The following is a 17,363-nucleotide window of genomic DNA, read 5'->3' as shown; positions in this document are numbered from 1 at the left end:
GGCTGCCGGTCCGGTTAGCGCAGGAGCGGATTGGTCGCGGCGGTGCGGGGCTCCCCCACTAGCAGGTTAGTAGGCACCGCCGGCAGCAGACGTTGACCGGGCGCGCGGGGCGGGGGAGGGGCCCGGCTAGCCATTCTGGAAGCCGCCGGACGCTGTCTCCGTAGCGTAGCCGCCGGCTGTGAGGCGCGGGGCGGGGGCGGAGACTGCGTGGCGCAGGCGCGGTGCCGGGCTTCTCCTGGGTCCCCAGACAGCTGGAGGAGATAAACAGAGGAGGAGGAGGGAGGGGAGTGCGTGTGTGAGAGCGCGCGAGGGAGTGTGAGTGTGTGTGAGCGCGGGTGTGAGGCGGTGCGCAGGGGCGGGCGGAGGCGCTGTCCGGCCCCGGCCAGGCGCCGGGCGGGGAGCATGGGAAGGGGCTAGAGCTGCCCGGGCCCCCAGCCCCCTCCCCGGGATCCGCGCCCCCCCCCTCCCGGGAGAGGGGCCGGGCCCCCCGGACGGACATGGGCTCCTGAAGTTGCGCCGCCGCCGGTCCTGGGAAGAGGCCTGACAGGTACCGGTAGCCACCGCCCCCTGCCCTCGCCGGGCGCCGGAGCGAGAACCGGCTCCCGCAGTCCCGGCACACGGGCCGCCCGCTCTGGGCCGCCCGCAGCCCTGCCGGCCCCGGGGCCTGAGGCCGCCAGCCTCGGGGCTCAGGGGTGTCCCGAGAGGGGGCAGGCCTCGCTGGGGCGAAGGGCAGAGTGGGCCGGGGGCGGAGTGGGATGGAGGGTTGGCCGGGACGTGGGTGGTGGGGGAGGCTCTGGGAATCCAGGGAGACTCTGCCAGCGGAGAGGTGGAAGTCGTCCCATCACGGGACTTTTTTTGCGGAGTTTTTGTTTGACATCTGATCTGGCGCCGGTCTCAGGAAGAAGGGGGCAGGTGGAAATGCCGGGAGGGCTACGTTGACCTGACCTGCTCTCTTAGTTTCCTGCTCTCCTGCTCTCGCTCTGTCTCGCTCGCTCTCGCTCTCGCGCTCTCTCTCTCTCTCTTGCTCTCTCAGAGAGAGAGAGAGAGTGTGTGTGTCCGTGTGTCCGTCCGTGGTCAGGCTTTTTGCAGCCGCAGATGCCTTCAGTGGCCCATCCTGGCACCAAGCTGAACTCTGCCAAGGTGTTCCCTCCGGGCGACTGTAACGCCCTTACAGAGGGCCTTTACTTGGGTACCAGCTATTCAGTACCCAATTCAAAGGGAAATAGGAAGTGTGGAATAGAAGAGAGACTGTGAACCGACCAGCGGGATCCAATTCTTGTCACTGAAAGCTGCAGTGGGACGCCCCCTTGCCAGCCAGGTTGAATTTGCTTAGTGACCTCTGACTCTCCTCTGCAGGTATACCACCAGGGTCTCTAAGAAAAGAGGTATCAGGACTTATGACTAAAGTCTAACTGCCTAATTTGACTATTTTCCTCAAAGTCCTTTTCTTCTGTGACTTTTTTTTTTTTTTAACTTCCTGAGGTAGTGGTAGAGCAACTTTAAAGTTTTCCTCTTAAGTTTATGAGTTTAGAAACCTGATAGGGTGTCTGTAACTTCCCCATTCTTCCCAAGGATGCGGTAGATGATCAGGGTAAAGTGGCAGTTAAGTGTTCCCTTTTAACAAAGTCTGAAACGGTTTTGAGAAGAAGACGATTCAGAGGACACCAGCTGACTCAAAGATATTAGGAAGTCTCTGCCTAGGGCACAGGTCTGTCCAGTGGTCTGAACCAAGCTTTTGCTGTACCTTACAGTCCCTCCTGAGTGGCTAGTGTCTTCACTAAGTGAGGGAACTACTTAAGGCTATTTCTGGTTTGAGTTCTGGCTTATTCTTCCTTGTAATTCTTATATTTTTAAAGAGATTGAATTGAATCTTGTCTGTTGAGTATAATAATTGGATCCTCTAGCACAGACTAGGGAGTAACTAGAAAGGCTTATTTGGGCTGACCCTGAGACTTAACAATGAAGCTTCATTGCAGGTTGTTGCATTTCATTGGCAGGTGGGAAGCAGCCTTTTCTGCCATAGTTTATGATCCTGCTGCTTTAATACTGGGATATTTTGACCTATTTGGGGGCACTTATGATCAACCCACATCTCAATTTGTAGTGCTTTGGGTCAGCTCTGAAGAATAATTGGACAACAATCCATAGTTCTGCCTGAGACTCCTTCCCTTGGACTTACTAAAAGAAAGAGAGTATGTGTAATGATTATGGTGATGATATTAACATTGGCGATTTGCCACTTGTGGGTTTTAGAATTGTCATGCGCTGACAAATTTTCTAGCTAGAAGAAACTCAGTAGTGACTCATGGGACATCATATTAGGTTCTTTTTTTCACACACCTAGGCTTTAGGACCTGAAAGGATACAACTGAAGATCTTAAAGCCCTCTGTTAAATGTCTTTGGATTTTGAGGGACCAAATGCTGCAAAGACCCAGAACTGTGACTTTAATAATTTTTAAATTTCTTTCTAATTATTTTCTTCTCTCCTTTTTGTATTAGGGAATGTGGTCCACATGTGCAGTCCTGGGTCTCAAAGAGGGAATCATAGACAACATGTAGTATGGTGATACTTTCTTTTGGGTCACTGATTCCTTTCCACTGCATCTTTGGGCTGCCATTGCAGAGGGACTCACATAACTTCTTAGGCTTTAAAAACACAAGCCCTGACAATTTCCATCAGAAAACAATCCCTTGGTGTTAATATTTAATTATGGCTACTTACTTTGAGAGATATTTACTAATTAGAATACATTCTTAAAAGTGACTCTGGCATTTATTGAGAGCTTGGTATATGTTGGGCTGTGTGCTAAGTGGTGTTTTACTTTATCTAGCTTAGCCCTCATTACTTTCCTATATGAGGCAAAAATCATCTTCCCTGTTATACATATGAAGATACAAGTACAGAGAGGTTAAATAACTTGCTTAAGGCCACATAGCAAATAAGGGAAAGCATCTAACAAATGGCTGGCACACAGTAAGTATGCAATAAAGGTTAGTTTTTTACAGATCAAAATGACAGGAGTTTGACATCATTTCCATATAAAAACAGGTTGTAAGGACACCTGAGTGGCTCAGCAGTTGAGCTTCTGCCTTCTGCTCTGGGCATGATCCTGGGGTCCCGGGATCATGTCCTGCATCAGGCTCCTGCAGGGAGCCTGCTTCTCCCTCTGCCTGTCTCTACCCTCTTTCTGTCTCTCATGAATAAAGAAATAAAATCTTTAAAAAAACAAAACAGGATTTAAAATACTGAAAGACGGGAGCCTGGGCAGCTCAGTGATTGAACTTCTCCCTTTGGCTCAGACAGTGATCCTCAGGTCCTGGGATCAAGCAGCCCATTAGACTTCATGTGTCTCCTTTTGGGCTATGACACATGAGGAGCTGAAAGGACCAAAATTGAGAGCCTGGGAGAACACAATATGTGCCTTCAAGTATTTAACTGTCCTGTAGAAAGGGAACTGGACTTCCTTTGTGTGATTCTGGAAGGCAGCACAAGGATCAAGGGATGGAAATTCCAAGAGGGGTTGGCTTGATAGGAGAGAATTTGGCTCTATAAAAGTAAAATGGGCCACCTTGTGAAGGAAGGAGTTATCCATCATCGTAGGCATTCAAGCAGAGGCATTGCCACTTCTTACAATGATTTGGTAAAGGAGTTCATACTTATGTAAGTAATTGGACTATAAGTAGTCTTTCAGTATTTTAATTTTTTTAAGATTTTTTAAAAATTTATTCATCAGAGTTGCAGAGGGAGAGTCCCACAGGGAGCCTGATGCGTTGCTTGATCCCAAGACCCCAGGATCACTACCTGAGCCAAAGGGAGTTCAATCACTGAGCTGCCCAGGCTCCCGTCTTTCAGTATTTTAAACCCTGTTTTGTTTTTTTAAAGATTTTATTTATTTATTCATGAGAGACAGAGAGAGAGAGGTAGAGACAGGCAGAGGGAGAAGCAGGCTCCCTGCAGGACATGATCCCTGGGACCTCAGGATCATGCCCAAAGCAGAAGGCAGAAGCTCAACTGCTGAGCCACCCAGGTGTCCCTACACCCTGTTTTTATATGGAAATGATGTCAAACTCCTATCATTTTGATCTGTAAAAAACTAACCTTTATTGCATACTTACTGTGTGCCAGCTATTTGTTAGATGCTTTCCCTACAATATTTACCCTCAGATCCCCTATGAGGTAGAAATTATCATTATTCCCACTTTACAAATGAGGAAACTGAGGCTCCAGAAAATTTAAAAACAAAAACAAAAACAGACTAACGTACAGGTTACACAGCTAGTAGTAGTAGGACTGATATCCGAACCTTTGTCTGTACCTTCTTAGCTCTGTAACATAGGGTAAATCATTTGTTTTCTCTGAGCTATAGTTTATTCCTATGTGAAATGAAATTTGTGACAGTAACTCCTTATAGTGGGTTTATGAGTACTAAATGGTATAATACTTTTCACTAGACCTTACTGATTGCCCTTTAGAGCCTGGTTTGGGGTAAAAGAGTACCACTTTGTTTCTTTAGGGTGAATACAGGCCTGACAAACCCTGAGAATTCTGGGGTTCATTCTTTGTACTATTTGTAATAGTTGCTGACTCTTTGAAGGGCTTTGTGGCATTAGTGACTAATACCTTAAAAACTTGAGGCTGAGAAAGAAGAGGGTTCAGCCAATAGGTTGGAGACTAGGAAGCAGTGTCAGAGGCCTTGTGGGAAGAAAGTCCTTACCCTACTAGAGAGTCAGATTCAGGGATCACTGTTTACATTTTTATATTTAATGTCTGATTTTAGAATGAACAAGGTCACAATTGCTAGAGCTCTGATAGAGCTGGATGCCAAGAATAATAACCCTTAATCCTCCCTGTAGCCATCTGGGGAGGTATTAACCCCATTTTCTTGGGGAGTGGGGCAGAGCAGGATCAGACCTTACCCAGGTAGCTATCCAGGGGCTCCCCTGAGGCAGTGTTAGGATCAGGATGGTGGCAAAATTTTATCCTTGTTCACAGCCCCCAGATTCTGTTTTCAGAAAGTGCAAAACTGCTTAACTATATACCTTTTAGGGAGACTTTCTCAGAATGGGAGTCAGGCATTTCTGGTCTTGGAGCTTCATCAGTTGAGCCCTAAGTATTTGGGTCCAGCAGCTTTACCTGGTTCCTTCTTGAGTCAGACATCTGGATGTAAGCAATTGAATTAAAAAGGAAGCATTTCCACATTGATTGGCTTAGTTTTCCTTAACCTTACTGCTAGGAGGAAAGTTAGAGGGTGAAACTTCAAGGGCTTTATTATGAGACATACTTTGTATAGTGGCAGAATTTGGAAAGATGCAGGCTAAAGGTAAAATTCAAGACTGCAGATGCTCATACATACAGTGAGAGAGGACAGCATTATCAAAGTATGCTCTGTTTTGTTTTCTCTTTCTGTTCCCTTCCATTACCTCAAGGTAATTGTGGCTTTAGGAGAAAGCAGATAAATTAGCTGTAATCACTGAAAAGCAAAGTTCTGAAAACATCAAGAAAAATTTTTCACAAAACACAAATGGCAATACAGAACCCATTCATGCAGAGAAGCCACCGAAGTGAGTTTTTATCCAGTTTCCCACAAAGTGAAGCATTTCTTAGGATAGACTTCCATAGAGAAAGCTTTAGTCAACCCTTTATGGAATCATTTGAGTCAGGAGCCTCAAAGATGGCAAAAAACTTTTCCAAAGATGCTTTGCTGATGGGCCTAGCCCATCAACCAAAACTTTCCTGGATACTGTCCCTTGTGCCAACTTACCATGACTCCGAAACACATTCTTGAAATTTATGTTTGAGACTGGCAGAGTCAAGATGATTTTAATTCCTTAGCTTAACCAAGGAATGCTAAGAGCTTCTTTTAGATCTTTTAAAAGATCTGATTAAAGATAGTAACTATTATTTAGTGGCCAGTGACTTGGGTTTTAGAATTAAACTATCTAGTTTGACTCTCCATTTAATAACTGTAACTTTGGGCAAATTAACTTCTCTGTGCCTCAGATCCTGCATCTGTAAAATGAGGATAACAGTAGTGCCTGCCTCATAGGTTTATGAGGAATCTGTCAGATAACACTTATGAAATGCTTTGAATGTTCACTGAATATTTTTACCAGGCTTGGTATCAGGCATCTTACATGTGTGGATCTTCACTCTGAAGGTAGGCATTATCATCCTTGTTTTGCAGATTAGGAAGCAGAGGTTTAGAAATGCAGTCACACAGAAAATAGTGGCAAAATCTGTCGAACTCAGCGCCCAGCTCTTCATTTTATTATGCTACTTCCGATGACCTTTATACTTTGGAAGTGCATTTTTTTTTTTTTTTTGGTCATCTATAGGGTTGCTCCAGTAGGTAAACCACTGCAAATAGAGTGAAAGGATTTGCATATGTCTCTCGCATAATTCAGAATGTTTAAAGGGGGGGGGGCAGTGGTCACTCAGGCTGGGGCATTTTTCTGCAGTGGGAGGCAGCATGTCCAGAGGAAAAAGAATACAGATAACTGAGGTTCCATCTCCATTCTACTGCTACTAGCAGTGTATCCTTAGAATCATGGGAAGAGGTTTTATAGCTCATCACAGAGTCTGCCTCTCATTTTGCAGATAGGGAAATAGGCTGAGACAATGAAATGCCTCACATGGGGTCCTTCAGCCAGTTAGAGGCAGAGCCTAGCCTGGAGCACAAGACCCTAGATCCTGGTCCAGTGCTTATTTCTCAGTACCACACAGCACTCTGCCTCAGTTCTCCTTTGTTAAAAGGGGTGATGATAGCTTTCTAATTTCCTTACAGGATTGTTGTGAAGTTCAAGTTAAAAGAAGGAACAAAAGCACTCTGATGGGTATAAAGCACTGTATGTATTGCAAGATAGTCATGCAGTCATTCATTCAGCAAGTACTTATTGGCACCTGCTAAGCCCACATCACTCCTTAGAGACCTAGGAGGGTCAGTAGATGAACCAGATGAAGAGCTGACCCTCAGGATGTTTTTAGTCTCTTCAAGAAGCTACAAAAATAATTATAGTTCAAGGCAGGAGATAGAAGGAAAGGGTGAGAACTAAATTTTCATAAGTTCTGATTTTGAGGCAGAGAAAAGAAGAAATGGTTTGGGGGACTTTGTAATTGAGATATAATTCACATGCCATAAAATCTACCCTTTTAATGTGTTCAATTCTGACTTGTTAATATATCCACAAAGTTGTACAACCATCACCACTATCTAATTCCAGAACATTTTCATCATGCCCCGAAGAAACCCATACCCTTTAGCTATATCATCACCACCCCAATCACTCCCATCTTCTTCCTCAGTCCCAAGCAACCACTAATCTACTCTCGGTCTCTGTAGCTTTTGGTATTCTTGACGTTTCATATAAATGGATTCATATAATATTAGTGGCCTTTTGTGACTGACTTCTTTCAAATAACAGTGTTTTCAAATTTCATTCCATTGTAGCATGAATCAGTGCTTCATTCCTTTTTATAGCTGATTAATATTCCATTATGCGGATATATCACCTTTTACTTATCCATTTGTGGACATTTATCCACTGGTGGACATTTGGGTTGTTTCTACTTTGGGGCTATGAACATTCATTTGTGAGTTTTTGTGTAGACATATGTTTTCGTTTTTCTTGGGTTATACCTAGGAGTGGAATTTCTGGGTCATATGGTGACTCTATGTTTAACTTTTTGAGAAGAGGCCTGTCTTCTTCCCCCCCCCCCCCCCCTGCCCCTTTAAGAGAGGGAGAGAGGGGTGGAGAGAGGGAGAGGTAGAGAGAATCTTTTTTTTTTTTTTTTTTTTTTTTTTTTACTTATGATAGTCACACACAGAGAGAGAGAGAGAGAGGCAGGACACAGGCAGAGGGAGAAGCAGGCTCCATGCACCGGGAGCCCGACGTGGGACTCGATCCCGGGTCTCCAGGATCGTGCCCTGGGCCAAAGGCAGGCGCCAAACCGCTGCGCCACCCAGGGATCCCTAGAGAGAATCTTAAGCAGGCTCCAAGCCAGTGTGTAGCCCAACATGAGGCTCAGTCTCACAACCCTGAGATCATGACCTGAGCTGAAATCAAGTGAGATGCTTAACTGACTGAGCCATCCAGGCACCCCAAGAGGAGGCTTCTCTTGAACAGTTTTTTTCTTATTGCAAGTAATACTATCATTCATACTTACGTATTTACAGTATTTACAATGTGCCAGTTATCCCATATAATCCTCACAACTCTGAGGTAGGTGCTATTATATAATATATCTTCATGTAACAGGTGAAAAATATCCGGTATTTCTTGAGCACTTGCCAGGTATTATGCTAAGTGTTTTATAATGCATTATCTCATTAATGTTCCCAATAACCCTATGAAGTAGATATTATTACATATATCTACATGTAAAAAACAAACAAACAACCCAGGAGCTTAAAAGGTAAATAGTTTTACCCAAAATCACACAACCTAGTGTATAGTGGACCCCGGTTCAGACTCCAGTTTCTTTCAGTTCAAAGCTTTTTCCTAATGGCTATTTCTATATTATTATAAAAACAATAAATGTTCACGATAGAATACTTGGTAAGTACAGAGGAACACACACACAAATATATATATATCACCTGTTGTCTTACCAGAGAGAAGACAACTGGCACATTTTTGATGCATATTCTTTTTGTTGTAACATTGGAGAGATGTACACTTTTGGTGTGTCTTTTCTTTTTCTCCAAGGCTAAGATGGCCATAGATATGTCCTAAACCTGATTTTTTAAAGCTATATATGAATGGTTTTCTATTTTATTAATCAGTCTTCCATGTTTTGAATGATTCTGTAATAAGAAAAAAGAATTTTAAAAGGACTTATGAGAGGGGCACCTAAGTGGCACAGTCAGTTAAGCATCTGACTCTTGGTTTTGGCTCAAGTCATGATCTCAGGGTTGTGAGATTGAGCCCCACATTGGGCTCCCTACTCAGTGAGGAGTCTGCTTGAGATTCTCCCCCTCTCCCCCTCTTGCTCATGTACTCTCTCTTTCTCTAAAATAAATAAATATTTTCTTTAAAAAAGGACTTTATTAGAATTTCAAATTTTATGAAGTAAACAATATTGAACCCCCCATATATCTGTCCTCCTATTTCAATAACTGTCAGTATTCTGTCATTCTTGTTTTATCTATATCTCCTCTGCTTTCCACCTCCATTCTATTTTTAAGTAAGATTTCCAAACATTAAAATTCACTAATCTTGATTGTGCTATTTTCACAAATGGTTATACTCATGTAACCCATACCCCCAAATACCCATGTAACCATGTTCCTATCAATATATATAGAGAGCCTATCACTCTAGAAAGTTCTCAGGTGTCCTTACCTTGTCAATCTCCACCCAAGCAGCACCTTTTTGTTTTTTTCCACTGAATTTTTGTCAATTCTAGAACTTCATATGCAGTTGACTCTTGAACGATGTGGGAGTTAGGGGCATCAACCCTGACACCCCTCCATGCGGTCAAAAATTCACATATAACTTTTGACTCCCCCAAAATTTAGCTACTAATAGCCTACTGTTCACCAGAAGCCTTACCAATAACAGTTGACAACATATTTTGTATGTTACATGTATTATGTACTATATTCTTATAATAAAGTAAACTAGAGAGAAAATTTGTTAAGAAAATCATAAGGAAGAAAAATACATTTATAGTACTATACAGTATTTATTGAAAAGAATCCACATATAAGTGGACCCACATATTTCATATTTCATATTTTCATATTTCTTGTGTTCATGAGTCAACTGTAAAGAGGATTGTACAGTATGTGCTTTTTAAAAAGATTTTATTTATTTATTAGAGAGTGCGAGTGAGGGAGTAGCAGAGGGAAAGGGATAAACAGACTCTTGCGCTGAGTACAGAGCCCTACATGGGGCTTGATCCCATGACCCTGAGATCACGACCTGACCTGAAATCAAGAGTCAGATATTCAACCAGCTGAGCCACCCAGGCGCCCCCAGTATGTACTTTTTTTATATCTGGCTTCTATTGCTCAGAATCCATGAGATTCATCCATATTGTTACCTGTATCAGTAGTTCCTTTTTAAAAATATAATAACTTCAATGGGATATAATTTACATACCATACAATTCACCTGTTTAAAGTGTACAATTAGGTGGTTTTTAGTATTCTCACAGATGTGCGCAACAATCACCAGTTAATTTTAGGACATATTCATTACCTCACAAAGAAACATCAAGTCACAATGAAATATCACTTCATACCCACTAGGGTAGCTATAAATAATTTTTTTTAAAGCAAGCATTGGTAAGAATGTGGAGAAATTGGAATCTTGTACATTGCTGGTGAAATTGCAAAATGGTGCAGCTGCTATGGAAAACAGTTTGTCCATTCCTCAAAAAGTTAAATATAGTATTACCATATGACTCAGCAATTGCGCTCCAAGGTACATACACTAAAGAATTGAAAACAGGTAGTCAAACAGATACTTGTATATGAATGTTCATAGCAGCAACTATTTGCAATGCCCCAAGTCGATAAACAGTATGCGATATAGCAGTGCAATGGAACAGTATTCCACCATAAAAAGGAATGAAGTACTGATGATAGATGCTACAACATGGATGGACCTTAAAATATTATGCTAAGTGAAAGAAGCCAGTCTCAAAAGGCCACATATTGTAGGAGTTTATTTATATAAAAATTCTAGAATAGGTAAATTCGTAGATGTAGAAAGTTAATTAGTGGTTGCCAGATGGCGGGTGGGGGCAGTGAGGAAGGAAGAAGGACTGACTTCTTAATAATTATGAGATTTTCATTTGGTGCAATGGAAATGTTTTGGAACTACCTAGAGGTGATGGTTGCATAAAATTGTGAGTGTACTAAATATCACTGAGTTGTACACTTTAAAATGGTTAATTTTATATTATATTAATTTCACTTCAATTAAAAAAACACCTATCCTTTAGCTATCACTACTCTATCCTCCATCCCTCTAGCTCCAAGAAACCACAAATCTACTTTCTATTTCTATGGATTTGCCTATTCTAGGCTTTGCATGTAAATGGAATTACAGGCATCCTCAATTCTTGAAAGTTCACATTATGCCACTTCACTTTGTGAAAGACCTACATTAGCACCTGTTTTTTGCTAACCAAAGGAAATCTAAAGAGGATTTTTGCTTTTATGAAAAGGATGAAAATTGGATATAGTGTTCAGCATTTGTTTTGCTGTGAGCCCATTATAGAGGCAGTGCACACCCTGAGCAGCGAGGGTGGCACTTTCCAGCTTCTCCCCTGGGAACTACATTCGGCATCAAGACACCATTGCTTTGAACTGTGTCTTTGAGCCTCTGTGCTTTATCTTCATTTATTTTGTTCATCCATTAGCAAGGTGATATCAGAAAAAGCCTAAGAGAGGTTATTTTTTGGTTTGGGAATGCTCAAAAAATTTTCCATATAAACTAATGGTAACTGCTTCTTCACGTTATGTCACTGCACCTTAGGATAGGTTTCATAGGAATGATTTACTTTTGGGTAGCAGGAAAAAGCTATATACAACATGTGGCCTTCGTTCACTTAGCATAATGTCTTTAAGTTTCATCCATGTTGTAACATGTATCAGCTCTTCATTGCTTCTTATGGCCAGATAACATTCCATTGTATAGATATACGACATTTTGTTTATCCATTCATCACTTGATGGGCATTTGGGTTTCTGCCTTTTAGCTATTATGAATAATCCTACTATAACCCTTCTTGTACACACTGTTGTATGGAGTTACTTTGTTTTTAACAAAGTCACCTTTTTCCTCCTGATCTTGCAATTCTAAACTAGCAGAGGTGAGAAAGACATCCCACTCTCTGTGCCCCATCAGCCTACAATGGAGTCCTCAATATCAGCTTTGTCTCTGGTAGAAAAGGAAGTAAGGGAGAAATGTAACCACACCACTTCTGAGCATAGATCAGAAGCTATCAAGTCTTACTAGAATTCAGATTTGGCTAATAACATCTGTTGAGCACCTACTGTAATCCAGGTACTATTTGTACCTGTACCTTCATATATATTTTATCATTTATTCCTCCAACAACCAATTTAAGTAGATGAGCATCCCCATTTTACACATAAGGAAATTGAAACTCAGAAGGGTTGAGTAACTTGCCTAAGTAGGTACTAATCGGTAAGAGAGGGCTGGATTTGAGGCCCAAGTACCTAAGTATTTTAAGTTTGCTTCCCTTTCTGCTACCAGAGTCCAAACAAGGACTATGGCACACCTGATATGGGTGGCTCCTCATGTTTATTTGGATATTACCATTCAATCTTTGGTTCCAAATGAGTTATCTTTGCCAGGTGTACTTTGTTCTAAGGCCTGTTAACCTCAAGCTATTATATTACTAGTACCTTTTTCCTTTTGCATTAGGAAGTAGATTAATTCCTCCAAATTGAGCTGTTAACTGAAATTTCTTATTAACTTCCTTTGTAATAGCAGAGATCTGCCCATGGTAGAAAGTTTTCCAATAGCCTGAGTTAAAAATTTGTGGAAGAGATAGGGTTAAGTGGCGACATGCTAGGCATTTCAGACTCTAGGAGTAGAATATACCTTTTGGGAGGTATATCATATGCATGGGAGCTCATATTTACTCTAACATTATGTCATATGTTTTCCTCTGTGCCTTAAGCATTTTTTATATTTTTCATATTCCCAACTCCCAGAAGCTGGCTTCCTTCTTCCTTCTTTTATTGTCAACTAGAGTTGGCTTGCAGTATCCTCAATGACAGCAGATGCCATTCCTAAACCTTTGTACTTTACCTAGAGAAATGTTCTTATTGAGCTTTCTTGTTCTGCTAATTAGTCCTCAATGTCATTAGAGCTTTAAGATGAACATAAGTTCACTGTGCTATCCTTAGAATGAAGAATACACATTAAAAGTTGGTTGTGGTTTGTTACAGTCCTAGTTTTTTGCTTGTGATTTCCAAGTGCCCTTTCTTGCTCTCCTGCCATGTTTAGTTTGTTTTTCCCCACTGTCATTTTTGTGCTTTCTTCTAAGATGTATGAGTAAATGAGCATAAATAAGATTTAATTTATTATTCTTGTTGTTCCTTCTGAATTTACTGTCTAGCTGTTCATTTTGGTCATTTGCTTAAATTGGCCTTTTTCAGTCCCTTTAAGGTGTTCTGGTCACAATAGCCTTGGTGCCATTGATACTCAATTCATGACAACTATATCGTGTGCTCTTGAAGAGAATGGTCTGTGTTTGGCTTGTTCTTTGCTGTATTTTCAAAGTCTCGTGTGGTGCTGGAATACTAGGCATTGAAAATGTTATCTTATGGATTCTTGAAGTCACTTATTTCAGTATTTTTGCATCTCGGCAGAACTGAACACATTATTTGCATACTGCACCAGAGATAGAAATCCCCTTGATGTAGTCTTTTCTGGTGTTTAATCATAAATATATAACTTCCTTTCTTCAATTCTAAAATCTCCATCATGTCATTCTATATCTGTGAGTTCTCTTTGTTCTATGGAATTTACTATTCCAGGACACTCCTTAAAATAATGCTTTTAAATTTTGACTGTGATTAATTTTCTTCATATTCAAATGACTATTCCTTTATTGATTTTGTTATTTGTATTTGGGGGACTTTTGAATCAAAGTATGAAACTAATTATGCCCCTTATAGATATGGGGGTATTTCCCTCCTAATGTGAACCTTTTAAATAATCTCTGCTTAGAAGTGTTTCCAGTTAATGATTGCCTGCCTAAAAAAGTTTGTAGAAGGTACTGAATCCATGTTTCCTGAAAGGGGAGTGAAGATGGGCTGTGCTCTAGAATGAGCTGTCTGCTGGTATGCTATCATTTCTTCTTAGGAGGGGATCAGAAGTGTTAACCAAAATACTAATGGAGCAGTAGTTTTATTAAATTAGACCTTTTGATTTTTAAATCTCTGCCTACCTGTCTGATATTGTTTTAAATCCCAGTTTTCATTTTACCATTTATCTGAATTGTAATGGCTTTTGTGTGTGTGTCTACTTTTTCTGTTGTTTCTCTTCTGTTCTTTTAGTTTTTTTTTTTTTAAGATTTTATTTATTTATGCCTTAGAGACACAGAGAGAAGCAGAGATATAGACAGAGGGATCAGGCTCCTCACAGGGAGTTTGATGTGGGACTTGATTCCCGGACCCAGATCACGCCCTAAGCCAAAGGCAGACACTCAACCACTGAGCCACCCAGGCGTCCCACCTTTTCATTTTTGTAAACACACACCAATCTTAGCTAAAGTCACTTGCCTTTGATTTTCTGCTTTCTTGGGTGCTGTGTCTTTCATCCCAGTCAGTATTCCCCCATGTCTAGCGCAGTGCCTGATACTTAGTACAAACCCAGTTATTGTTTTAAGAAAATTAATGAATGAGTAGTAACAATTTAGTTGACTCCTATGGTATATTATCATAGTGAACATTACTCTAGGAAATTACATGATTTATTCATACATACAAAGTGATAGTGTACATATAGCTCTGGGCTTGAGTCTCTGCTCTAGCTTCACTTATTACCTGTGTGACATTGTGAAAATTGTTTCGTGTCCATGACTCTGTTTCCTGTTCTGTGAGATCATGATAGTAACAGCATCCACCATACAAGCTTTTTGAACCAGTCTTCTCCTGTACTCTTTTAACAGTGGTTGTTCTTTCTCCTCAAAAGCACCCTCCCCAAGTTCTTTGTGACTTCTTCCCATTCACGTTTCACCCTGAGTGTCATCTTTTGAGAGGGTTCTTCTCTTTCAGGCAGGATTTGTAGCTGTAAGCAACAGAAACCAACTTTGGCTGATACTGAAAGGTTATTAGGGAAACTAACAAAATATCAGGGAAGGCCACAAAGCCAGGCTTGAAGAATGGGCTAGAACAAGGGAAGTTGGGTAGTAGCCAGGACTCTCAGCCAAAATCATTCACAGAACCAATCCCTGAGGTCACTGCTGCCGCTTATAGGGCTTACACCACTATGACCAGCTGACTGGACTTTAACGACCACTATAGCCACACTTTGCTGCCAGCATGGACTCTCCATGGTCCTCTGATTCTTTGATACCAGATCCTACTTAAGGTCTGAGGTTGATGTGTCTGTGTATATTAAGCCCTTAGCACAATTCCTGGTACATAGTAAGGGTATATTTGTCAACTTGCTATTTCTTAGCAGATAATAGTATATTATTCTAAGAATAAAATTAAAGAAAAAACTTGTACCTACATTATATCATTTGGCCTTTTTAGTAATCTTCCAAGAAAAAAAGTGTTGAGGCTGAAGCACTTGTGGCCCCTTCGGTGTTTGTCCTAGTTCTTCCTGTGCCTGTGAGACACAGGAATAAGAGCCTACGTGGAGAGACTGAGACTTGACCAAGGCTGCATAGCTTACTTAATACCAGATATACTCACTGATTTTGGTGTTCTTTCCATTCTGATAGGTCTCACCGTATATTCTTGGTGATTGTGGGGGAAATTACTGTTGTTGTTGTTGCTGTTGTTTTGGAAGATGGGGAAGTTGACCATTGTATCACAAACCATAACTATAAACATAATTGCAGGCCAGCATTAGTTTATGCTAATCTATCCAAATTCACATTTTTAATTTGTTGGCCAGATACCCCTGGAAAAGTTATCATGAAACCATAGTTTTCAGTTGGCATCCCTAGGTGTTCTTCATGTTCACAGGTTTTATGATTCTAAACAATGCCAGTGACTTCCATATCTCCCTGGTAATCCTAAGATGCAATACTGAGTGGCTCCCACATTGTGAGGGAAGGCTCTTGCCCTTTTAAGAGTTTATGATCCCAAAATAGATCATGAAGACATAAGTCCCAAAGAACTTGGGCTGAGTGTGAACATCTAATCAGTAAGATTTTTATTGCCCTGCTGTGTGCCTAATGCTAAAGAATAAAATTTGCAATGATATAGTGTTTATATAGTTTCTTTTGTGATTATATGCCAAAGGAAAAGGAGTCTGCTTACAGGTCAGGTGGAGAGTGATTTCAGGAGGGTGTGCTAGGAATCTGTAGGAGGGCAGCTGATGGAAAACCAGGGCCAGGAGATCCAGAAGCAGTCTTGAGAATCCTGGTGGCTTGGGAGGGTTGGCAGAGAGGCTTGGTGGGTCCTGAAAGCCATCACCACAGCACAGAGGGCTATAATGGGGAAGAAAGACCAGACCTTCTATGTGGCTTCATTGGTACAACCAAGACCAAAAGTTGGAAATAACAGGAGGCAGAACTTTCCTTTAAAGCCTAGTGTTTGTTTTTTCCTCTAGCGTTTTCCCCCGATTGCAATATTAATGTGCTTTTATAGGAAAAAATTGAAAATATCAAAAAACAGAAGGAAAAAATCACACTACTCTTCAAAGATGGCTATTATTATTTTATTTTTCCTTTTTTCAACATAGCTTTAAGCATTTCTAATGCTGCTTAATATCATATGGCTATACATTGCTGAGCCATTCCTCTATAATTGGAAATTTGGGCACTTTAAATTTTTTTTTAATAAAGTCTATGATAGGGGTACTTGGTTGGTAGAACATGGGACTCTTGATCTCAGGGTCCTGAGTTTGAGCCCTGTGTTGGGCATGGAGCCTACTTAAAATAAAAATAAAATAAAAACAAAATCTGTAATGAATATGCTTGGGTATAGAACTTTTGCATTTCTTGTATTTTTGCATTTTCTAATGGTAAGTTATCATAAATGAGATTAGTAGATCTTTCTAACCATCATAGTTTATTACAAAGAAATAAGTTGGTTCAAGAGGTGAGTGAGACTGAAAGCCTACCTACCAGGATGTTGAAGAGGGATTTCTTTATTAGATTGGATCTTAGCCATAACTACCTTTACATTTCCTGTCCACTCTTTGATTCTCTGAATCTGTTAGAGGGTTGAGTACTCTATATTGATACTGATTTGGTTTTGGAAAGAACCAAGATGAGGGTCAGGGATTCAAAATATGAGAAGACTGGTTGCCACAGATGCATAGTGAGCAAGTGAAATTTGAATCTTTCTTGCTGCATGCCTTGTTCTTATTTTCAGGATACGCTCCCACCATCCTTCTTACTGCTACCCAACCCTCCATTTTCTGGTGAAGCATACATGACTCCGTCTGTGTTTGTTCCCATACTTCCTGTGGCTCTGAGTCATTGTCTCCCCCACCACACACACACACACACACACACACACACACACACACAAACACACACACCACCCTTTCACCTTCCAGAGGTTCTTCAACGCTAAGCAGCAGGGCCAGCCCACTGTGTCCTAAATCACAGGCAGTAGCCAGTTCACTAGGTAGGCTGGTGGGCTGTTTTAGGGATGGAACCAGAACTCTGAAGCCACCTTATTCCATTCCT

At 41.2% G+C, this 17,363-nt stretch overlaps 1 protein-coding gene across 3 annotated transcripts in view; it reads left to right on the top strand.

The window, feature by feature from the left end:
• Positions 1-226: 226 nt before the first annotated feature.
• The window catches only part of WDTC1 (WD and tetratricopeptide repeats 1), a 62,008-nt gene continuing 44,871 nt past the window's right edge, over positions 227-17,363 (top strand). For 2 of the 3 annotated variants that reach the window (XM_026014592.2, XM_072750663.1), the window contains exon 1: positions 296-547. The gene's annotated coding sequence lies outside the window, so the exon portion shown is untranslated. Of the gene's footprint in view, positions 548-17,363 lie in introns of all 3 variants that reach the window. The other variant, XM_026014591.2, reaches the window with a different exon arrangement.

Source organism: Vulpes vulpes, chromosome 2 (genome assembly GCF_048418805.1).
Source record: "Vulpes vulpes isolate BD-2025 chromosome 2, VulVul3, whole genome shotgun sequence".
In the NCBI taxonomy this organism is placed as follows: domain Eukaryota; kingdom Metazoa; phylum Chordata; class Mammalia; order Carnivora; family Canidae; genus Vulpes; species Vulpes vulpes.
The sequence above is the reverse complement of the archived record's forward strand: the minus strand, read 5'-3'. Positions and strand labels throughout refer to the sequence as shown.